The sequence below is a fragment of the Canis lupus genome, chromosome 18 (assembly GCF_011100685.1).
Source record: "Canis lupus familiaris isolate Mischka breed German Shepherd chromosome 18, alternate assembly UU_Cfam_GSD_1.0, whole genome shotgun sequence".
Lineage (NCBI taxonomy): Eukaryota > Metazoa > Chordata > Mammalia > Carnivora > Canidae > Canis > Canis lupus.
The window spans coordinates 15,658,989-15,669,787 of NC_049239.1; positions in this window are offsets into that span (position 1 = coordinate 15,658,989).

Genomic DNA, 10,799 nt, shown 5'->3' on the forward strand with positions numbered 1-10,799 from the left:
TCAGCCCCGCGGCCCACTGATTTCATGGGGTGGTTCTCCGCCCTTTTGTTTTACTTGGCCTGCTGCGGAGCTGTTTGGGGACTTAGGAGGTTCTCCAACCACGAGGCCCTTTGCAGACCTGATTTCCCCTTGCAATGACACATTAGCCTCCCTTCAAATGTAGCAATTATAAATTCCTGCCTGGGGAGCAGCAATTGCTTTGAATTACACACTATTTGAATAAACCAGTACAGGATTAACAAGGCCTTATTGTTCTACAATCCTTTACTGAAACTCTGCTCTAGCAATTTCTGGTGACATTGTATTTCCCTGCCTAGCATTGGACTGTGCAAAGGAACACTTTCCACATTTTAATTGGTCCTTTCAGTTGTGTGTAATAAAAACCTCTGGTTACCATTCTACCAACAGCACAGAACAGAAAGAAATAATACTGCCAGGTTTTCTCTGTTCATTTTTTTTCCCTCTTTGGCACCCCTACTAGAATTCCACATTTTAAGTTCCTCAGATTTGAGAAGTTAAATATTGCTTCCTGACTGCTGTGCATACATGCAAATACACACACTGTACACACACAACGTAGGGTTCTCTCTCTTACATTATGTGTATCTGCTATTTGCAAGAGACCTCAGGAGCACGGAATGAATTCAGTAATCCTCCTTGGTTTGCAACAACTCTCTTCATTGCCCTGGAAAGGCTACTCTAAATGGGTTTTTCTGATAACCCAAGAAAACAGTTTATATTTAGTCCATTAAACACACGCTTCTTGCTCATTCACTTTTTACTCAATAAGAATAAATCAACTAAAATTTACTTTCTAACCAAAATTATTTCTAACAGAACTGAAAGGGAATCTCTTTATAATGAAAGGTTTAGGGGGAATCCCTGGGTGGCTTTAGCATCTGCCTTCGGCCCAGGACCTGATCCTGGAGTCCCAGGGGACGAGTCCCGCGTCGGGCTCCCTGCATGGAGCCTGCTTCTCCCTCTGCCTGTGTCTCTGCCTCTCTCTTTCTCTCTCTGCCTCTCATAAATAAATAAATAAAATCTTTAAAAATTTACTCTTAAAAGTGTTGAGGCCACAGTATCATTTATCCACAAAATAGGCCTTTATAAAAGGCTGCTGATTCAGTGAATATAAAACCAATGAATTAGGGACGCCTGGGTGGCTCAGCGTTTGAGCGTCTGCCTTCTGGCTCAGGGCAAGATCCTGGAGAACCCGGGATCAAGTCCCACGTCGGGCTCCCTGCATGGAGCCTGCTTCTCCCTCTGCCTGTGTCTCTGCCTCTCTCTGTCTCTCATAATAAATAAAATCTTTAAATAAAAAAACAAACCAATGAATTAGGCTATAACAGAGTCTTTTCTAGCTGGTTTTAGGCAAGTTAATTCTAATAAAGATCATGAAGATAGAAAGCCAGCTTGAACCAAGAACATTCTGTATTCTATTCATAGGTAATAAAATGAATTCTATGCAACTGCTGATTGAAAATTTTAATTATTTACATAAAACTAGGCCCACATAACTATCACTCCAAAAACAATAGCACAATATTTTTATTTTCTTTTTTCAAGATTTTTAGGTAATCTCTACACCCAACATGGGGCTCAAACCTGCAACCTTGAGATCGAGTCACATGCTCCACCGACTGAGCCAGCCAAGTGCCACAATAGCACATTTTTTTTTTTAAGATTGATATTTATTTTGGGGAGGGGTAGAGGATATCAAGTGGACTCTGTGCTGAAAATGGACCCAGATGTGGGGCTCGATCCGACAACTCTGAGATCATGACCTGAGCCGAAAGCAAGTCTGACACTTAACAGTCTGAACCACCCAGGCGCCCCCGCACAAAATTTTAAAAATAGGCTTTGATGGAATTTACAAAGTTATAGTCTTTACCCATTTGTCTCCAAACCATCTTTTCAGATTTTGTACCTACATTGAAATTCTTGTGCCAGAAAGGAATTGGATGATATTTCAGATGTAGCTATAAGAAGTATGATAAATTATTTTAAGATACATTTCAGAGAGAGAGAGTACACTCACACACGTACAGATAGGGGTGGAGGGCGGGAGGGGCAGAAGGAGAGAAGATCCCAAGCAGACTGCACTGAGTACAGAGCCCAACTCAAGGCTGGATCCCAGGACCCTGAGACCGTGACCTGAGCCAAAATCAAGAATCAGATGCCTAACCGACTGAGCTACCCAGGTGCCCCGATGGATTATTATTATCATTACCTTTTAATCATTAGAGGGCCATGAATTCAATTTTAAAAAGCTAGGTCTAGGGACACCTGGGTGGCTCAGCAGTTGAGCATCTGCCTTTGGCTCAGGGCGTGATCCTAGAGTCCTGGGATCGAGTCCCACATCGGGCTCCTTGCAGGGGGCATACTTCTCCCTCTGCCTATGTCTCTGCCTCTCTATGTGTCTTTCATGAATTAATAAATAAAAATCTTAAAAAAAAAAAAAGCTAGGTCTACAATCTGCACTGAAAGGATTAATCTGTAAATATTTTAATATTTTCATTTATAAACCTATGAGCTACTTTCTCCCATTTTGCAAACCTCAGACTTCTTTGAAGCGTTTCTCCTCTTAGAAAAAAATAAATAGAAATGGGTTGCTGCTGCTGTTCATGATTTCTTCAGTAAGGAGATAAGAGTGAATCTTTTTAGGGACCTTGTTTTAGGATGGAAGCGTGGTTGAAATCCTGGGACCCGTGACTGAAATTAAGGAAGCATTATATTATGGACACCTATCTCAAAGGTAGCATCAACAAGGACACTCAGTAAGCTCAAGGCTGAGGCCCAAAATCACACAGGATTTGTACACGATCAATAGATAGTGTGAATTATCCTAAAGAGATGTTGGGGCACCGAGGTGGCTGAGTAGTTGAGCATCTGCCTTTGGCTCAGGTGGTGATCCTGGGGTCCTGGGATAGAGTCTGGGTGGCTCAGCGGTTAAGCATCTGTCTGGGCAGGTGCTGGGCCCCCGGGGCCGCGGCTCCCCACCGCTAACCGCCCCCTGAGCACCCCCCCGCCCCGGGCTCCCGCGTCGCAGCGTTTTCTCCCTTCCCTTCCACTGCCCCGCGGCTGTCTTGTGCCTCAGTTTCCCTCCTTCGGCCCGCAGACCCGCCCCCTAGCCCGGGTTTCTCTCCCTGCCGGCTGCAGGCCTCTCCCCCGCCTTCCACCAGCTGGGGCTCCGCGCGCGGCGCAGGTGCCCAGGCCCGGCGCCCGTACCCCAAGACGCTGGGAACCGCCTGAACCGCATCCTAGCTTGCACCCCCCGCCCCCCGCTGAGCCCACCTGCTCGTCCCTCCAGTACCAGCCTCACGAGGTAGTGCCACTGCCTCCCCCTGCCCGCCCAGCCCCGGGGGTGCGCTCCTCGGCGGGCCGTGGGAGCCGGAACATTCCCCAGCAGTGACGCGGCTAGGGCTTGGCAGAGAAAGACTTGTCCTAACTATCTTGAGAAACACATGTGGTCTTTCTTATCAAACCTGGTTTGTTCTTGGAAAAGAGAGCTCCTGGCTCTACCCCAGCGGTCTACGGCTTTTTAACAACTGCTGAAACAAAACGAAATGGAAAAGTTCGAGTGTTAAGAATAAGTGAAATTACTTGGCCTGCAGATTTCGTGGAATTTCCCCAAATCATTTACCCAGGCTCGAGCCTCGGTAACGGTTTCAGCTCAAACTGGGACTTGTTTCTCTTCGCTTAGAAGCAATCCCGGAGTCCTGCTGTAGACTGTGTTACCAGGAGTCTGCAAGTTTATACTACGAATTTTCTGTCATTTTTTCCCCTCTTCATTTGTTCGTATGCACGCGCTGCCCACAAGGAGGAGGAGGAGGGAATAATATCTGGCACAGGTGGCGGTTTTCCTAAATTTCTGAGGTTTATTTTTATTGTTTTTAACTTGCTAAGATTTTTGCTTAACGCCTCTCTCTTTTTTTTTTTTTAATTTTTTTTTTAATTTTTTTTTTTTATGATAGTCTCACAGAGAGAGAGAGAGAGAGGCAGAGACACAGGCAGAGGGAGAAGCAGGCTCCATGCACCGGGAGCCCGACGTGGGATTCGATCCCGGGTCTCGAGGATCGCGCCCTGGGCCAAAGGCAGGCGCCAAACCGCTGCGCCACCCAGGGATCCCTCTTTTTTTTTTAAGATTTTATTTATTTATTAATGAGAGACACACAGGGGGTGGGGTGGGGCAGAAACACAGGCAGAGGGAGAAGCAGGCTCCATGCAGGGAGCCCGACGTGGGACTCGATCCCTGGTCTCCAGGATCACGCCCTGGGCTGAAGACAGATGCTTAACCGCTGAGCCACCCAGACTCCCGGTACTTACACTTATTTAATGATGACTACACCCCTTGGAAAACCGGGCGCTGGGAGAGGTTAGCAATTCATGCAAGGTCACCCATACAGCAGCACAGCTAGAATTTGAGCCCCGAGCCTTTTTTAAAAAATATTTTATTTATTTATTCATGGTAGACACACAGAGACACAGGCAGAGACACAGGCAGAGGGAGGAGAGGCTCCACGCAGGGAGCCCGACGTGGGCCTCGATCTCAGGACCCTGGAATCACGCCCTGGGCCGAAGGCAGGTGCTCAACCGCTGAGCCACCCAGGCACCCCAAACCTCGAGCCTTCTGGTGCCAGGTGCATTTCTGTTCCCAATCCTAATGTGTAGGCTTCTTCTCCACACCAGGCGGTTGTCAGATGCCAACGGGGTGTCCCACAATCCAACTCAATTCTGAGACGATCTACCTGGAAAGAGCATCCTGTCGCACAGGTGAAGGGCTGTCCTACGGCAGTGCTCTCCCTGCCCACCCCACCACCACCCTTCAGGGGACAACTGCAAGCAAGTACAGGTTGTCACTTGTACTTCTGACCAAGTGACTATAGATTGGAGGTTCTAACTACCCCCTCCCTGTGTTCCGTTAATTTGCTAGAGCAGCTCACACAGCTCAGTTTACCTAGCAGATGGGTGACTTACTGTGTAACTCAGGAACAGCTGGATGGAACAGATGCATAGAGCGAGACACGGAGAAAGGAAGCAGAGTTCCCATGTCCTCTCTGGGCGCGTCACCCCCTCACAACTCCACCTGCTTAACTGGAAGCTCTCTGAACTCCTTTTGGGGTTTTATGGAGGCTTCATTACTGAAGCATGATTGATTACATCATTGGTCGCCGGTGATGGCCCCCACCCTCCAGCCCCTCTCCCCACCCTCAGGACAAGGCCATGGGTCTGAAATATTCCAACCCCTTTAATCACCTGATTGTTCTGGCAACCAACCCCCATCCTAAGGTAGGGATCTAAAAGCCACCTTGGGTTGTTTTTTTTTTTTTTTTTTTTTCCTGGACCTTTTGAAAAGTTTATTTAAATTCAATTAATTAACATAAAGTGTATTATTAGTTTCAGACGTAGAGTTCAGTGATTCATCAGCCTTACATAACACCCAGTCAAAAGTCACCTTGTTACCATAACAAGACACCTTTATGGATCTTACTGCCTACAAAACGCCAAGGGGTTTCGGACGGAGCCCTGTGCCAGGACTAGAGTCAAAGGCCAAATAGGTATTTCTTAGTGTGACTCGCAGTGTCACTCCAGGTATAAGCTCTTGAACCTGGGCCAGTCGGGGCTCCCTGGGTGGCTGAGCCCATTAAGGTGGAAGGGTCCTGGGTCCCTGCCCAGCAGGGAGTGCTTCCCTCCCCTCTCCTCCTCCCCCGCCCCTGTGCTCTCTCAAACTCTGCCAAATAAATAAAAATCTTAAAAAAAAAAAAAAAAAAAAAAAAGCATGAGCCGAGAGGTCCCAGTATGCCCTTGGTCTCCACGCCGCCCCCAGGCGCCGTATGTTTGCGGGGCCTCTCCCGGGCTTGCGGGATCTCAGGCACGCGGCCCCCGCACCGACGGGAGGGCAGGGCTGTGCGTGGCCCGTGGCCGCTGCCTCTGGTCCGGGGGGGCTTCTCTGGCCCCGACGGGCCGGTCGGTGAGGACCAAGCCTCCCGCCTGGGGGTGCCGTCCACCAGCTGGGAGGCCTGTGCGTGGGTCCCTGGGATCCGGGAAGCCCCAGCTTGGGGTTCAGGCCCAAGCCTTCAGTCTTCCTATTTACAGCCAGACTCAGAGAAGCCCCTTGTCCTGTGTCAAAGAGCTGGTTAACGGCAAGGCCAGGACCGGGCTTTCCGGGCCGCCGGCCACGCAAGCTGGAGACAGGAGTCGCTTTTCGTGCCAGGGCTTCTGAGGGTGGGCTGCTGAACCTGTGGCTTTCGCTTCTATATCTGTTTTTTATTTTTATTTTTTTTATTTATTCATCAGAGACACGAAAGAGGCAGAGACACAGGCAGAGGGAGAAGCAGCCTCCCTGCAGGGAGCCCGATGCGGGACTCGATCCCGGGACCCCGGGGTCACCCCTGGGCCGAAGGCAGACGCTCAACCACTGGGCCCCCCAGGTGCCCTCATCTCTGTACCTTAATCTCTGACACGGAGCGGCAAAGCAGGCCTAGGTAAAAGGGTGACACATGGTGCTTACAAGGAGCCAACTGTCCTGGAGGAGTTCCTGCTACCACATGCCTTTGGCAAGGGCCCGCACTTTGGGAGTCTGTTAACCGCTGTGGAGGCCAGCGCGGTATTCGCATAGTGTGATCTAACCTACACCACAAGGCCAAAGCCGTCTGGGGGGCGTCTGGGGGGCTCAGCGGTTGAGCACCTGCCTTCGGGCCAGAGTGTGATCCCGGGGTCCTGGGATCGAGTCCCGCATGGGGCTCCCTGCATGGAGCCTGCTTCTCCCCCTGCCTGTGTCTCTGCCTCTATCTGTGTGTCTCTCATGAATAAATAAATAAAATCTTTTTTTAAAAATGGGGCAGCCAGGGATCCCTCGGTGGCTCAGCGGTTTAGCCCCTGCCTACAGCCCAGGGCGTGATCCTGGAGCCCCGGGATCGAGTCCCACGTCGGGCTCCCTGCATGGAGCCTGCTTCTCCCTCTACCTGTCTCTCTCTCTCTCTCTCTCTCTCTTTCTCTCTTTCTCTCTCTCTCTCTCTTTCTCTGTGTCTATCATGAATAACTAAATAAAATCTTAAAAAAAAAATAAAAAGACCAAAGCCATCTTACAATGAGAACAAAATTTTGAGCATTCGCTCCACACCAGAGACTGCTCTAAGGAAGCGCTTTCTGTGCACTAATTTATTCAGTGCACCCTGCAGACCCTGTCAACTCTAACCTACACCCTGTCAACTCTAACCTACCTCATCATCTGCATTTTACAGATAAGGAAGCTGAGCCACAGAGAGGTCAAGTAGCTTCCCCAAGGTCGCATAGCTCGGGAGAGGCAGAACTAAGGTCCGGAGAAAGTATCTGCTTCTAGTGTCTGCACGCCTAACCCATGCGCCAGACTGGCTTTCATGGGATGTGGGGTATGGGAGTTTTTGAAGACACCCAGAAAGACCTAGGGATTTGGATTTTTTGTTCAGGGAGAAGAGACAGAACCAGTTATCACAGACATCTATATTATTTTTATTGTTAAGATTTTATTTATTTATTCATGAGCGAGGCAGAGACACAGGCCGAGGGAGAAGCAGGCTCCCTGCAGGGAGCCCGACGCGGGACTCGATCCCAGGTCTCCAGGATCACGATTTGAGCCAAAGGCAAACGCTAAACCACTGAGCCCCCCAGGTGCCCCCAGAGCTCCATATTCGTAGGTTCAGTCACCCACCCAGGGGAGACCATGCACAACCTTGATAGCCTACAGTCAGCTTTAGGGAGCTTTTCACTTTGCTTTTCATTTTAAATGGTGAGGAACTGCTATCTAACCCCTGTGGTTTCTGGGCCACTCTCCAAGGGCTATAAAGTCACCTCAGTTCCCAGGTTAAAGTTCAGAGCAGATAAGGTGCCCAGGAACACAGAGAAGGAACCAAATAAAACTACCAACAAAATAGAAGTTTGGCAAGTTTCAGATCTTGTTGCATAACGCCTTGCTTGGGAAGAGATACTCAAAAATCAACAAAAGGAGGAACAACAGGATGTTAAAAAACACTTTTATTATGTTTTTAGAAGTTTACTGCCAGATTATTTCTACCAAAAAAATAACATGCCTCCTCCCTCCAAACTACACAATTTGGGGTTTGCCGGGAATTTTGTGGAATGTTTTTTGGACCAAAACCTAAGTTCCCACCAAATTCATTTTCAAAAAGAACGTCCCAGAGCTGATCCCGCAGACAGGGAACAAGGCTCCTGGATGGGAACAGGGGCCCTGCGGCCCTATCGTGAGTGGCACGTCCCCTGAGCTTTGGCCTGGACACCAGCACCCGTGGAGCCCCCTCCCCGTGCACACGCAGATGGCAGGTCACCCGCTGACGGCCTCTGTCCCAAGGGCCAGGGATGCAAAATGCCAGCTGATCGTGCAGCCCGCACACAAAGAGGGGCTCCGATCCCAGACCCCCAGCATCTAGCGCTGTGACCTCTCTGAAGCTCCATTTCCTCATCCATGAAATGAGTGCTAAAATACAATCAGGATTGTCGTGAGGCTTTTTTTTTTTTTTAAGATTTTATTTATGGGCAGCCCGGGTGGCTCAGTGGTTTAGCACCACCTTCGGCCCAGGCCCTGATCCTGGGGTCCTGGGATCGAGTCCCGCGTCGGGCTCCCTTGCATGGAGCCTGCTTCTCCCTCCTCCTGTGTCTCTGCCTCTCTCCCTGTGTCCCTCATGAATAAATAAATAAAACCTTTAAAAAAAGAGAGCAAGAACCTTTACATTTAACTGCAGAGTTCGGACAGTCGAACAGAAATGCCGCTGATGTCAGAAAACCATGCCATGTGCCAAAGGAGCAGCGTGGACAGTGCATGTCTCAGAGGCTGGGAGGTGAGAGCACCCGCCACCCCATCTTTGGCTGGGCTTTGGGGCTCCTGTTTCAGAGAATGCAAGTATCTGTATATTCCAAAGAAGTTTATAGTTTGTAGGAGGAGTGACGGGTGGAGGTTATTTCAAAATGTGAGGCCCTGTTGACAGCTGAGCATGATCGTGTGTGTGTGTGTGTGTGTGTGTGTGTGTGTGTGTGTGTGGACTCTCGAGAATTGCTGTTCCTTGTTCGGGAAGCTTCAGGAGCCAGCTTCCAGCATCCGAGGTGGCCCATAAGGCCGATGTCTGTTGTCCTTGCCCGACGATGGTTGATTAGCTATGTGTACAAGGAGCAGCAGTTTGAAACAGCTCCTCCCAAGGCCGGAGAGCCAATGTGGGGTGACCCTCCCCAGAAGAAGCACTTTCTAGATGGACACTTGGCGGGCAGGACTTGCTTTGGGATTTGAGTGAGCACACGCTTCCTTAAGCAGCAGAAGCCATGGGTACGACTTAGAGGCACGGGCCTCCCGGTCCCCGCGTGAGTTAGAGTCTCACCTGTTTCTCCCGGGGCGGCCTCACTAAGCTGCCACATGGACGCCCCGACTCCTGCTCAGGAAGCTTCTGTCCCTGGCTCTTAGTCTCCTTATGGTGAGGTCAGAGCATTATTTCCCTTCTGCTCCGAGTGTCCCTCCCAAAGACAGAAATGTAGGCCTGTATTAGGGTTCACCAGGAAAACAGAACTAATAGGATGTATATATACAAAGGGATTTCTTTTCAGGAGTGTGCTCATGCCGTTGGCCAGGCTTGGCAGGCCCAAAATCTGAAGTGGGGGGGCCGGCCGGCTGGAGACTCAGGAAACGGTTGCAGTTCAAGTATAAAGGCTCGGCCCGCAAGCCGGGAAGGGCCAGTATTGCAGATGAAGTCTGAAGGCAGGCTGCCAACAGAATTTCCTCTTGCCCAGAGGAGGGTCAGCCTTTTGTTCTGATCAGGCCTTCAACTGCTTGGACGAGGCCCACCCACATTATGGAAGGCAACCTGCTTTATTCCAAGCCCACTGGTTTCATGGAAATCTCATCCAAAACGTCCTTACAGAAACAACCAGAAAAAATCTAACCAACTCTCCCAGGCACTGTGGCCTATCCACGTTGACACATAAAGTTCAACATCATAGGGCCTTCTTTCTTTCTTTCTTTTTTTGGTTAAAGATTTTATTTATTCATGAGAGACACAGGGAAAGAGAGACAGAGACACAGGCAGAGGGAGAAGCAGGCTCCATGCAGGGAGCCCGACACAGGACTCGATCCCAGGTCTCCAGGGTCAGGCCCTGGGCTGAAGGCAGGTGCTCAACCACTGAGCCACCCAGGTGTGCCATCACAGGGCCTTCTTACTAAGTGATGGGGGAATTGTCCCACGTCCTTGTGCTCTGACTTCACCCACTTCCAGGTCAGTCAGTTCACTATAGGCGACCTCCACCCCCCTGGCCTCCTGACCTAATATGGTTTCCCTTGGGGGTCAGGGATGGGGGAAGTGAAGCCGAAGGGCGGTGCTGGGCTGCCAGTTAGTCAGAAATGCTGGGCTTGGGGCACCTGCGTGGTTCAGTCAGTTGAGCTTCTGCCTTTGGCTCAGGTCATGATCCTGGGGTCTGGGTTCCAGTCCCACATCAGGCTCCCTGCTCAGTGGGGAGCCTGCCTCTCCCTCTCCCTCTGCCCCTTCCCCTGCTTGTGCTCTCCACTCTCTCAGATAAATAAATAAAATCTTAAAAAAGAAAAAAAAGAAAGAAAGAAATGTTGGGCTCAAAATGAGCTTTTCTCACAAATTCCCAGTCTGTATATCCAGGTCAAGCCAGAGCACACTCTTTCCCTCAGGACTCCTTCCATAGCAACTTTCCACCTCCAGGTCAAGGGAAGGCAGTTTTATGTCCTTCACCAACATCTCGCCCCGGAGCTGAGGTCTAGCCGACCACTGTCCCTCTGCAGAGCCAAATCTGCA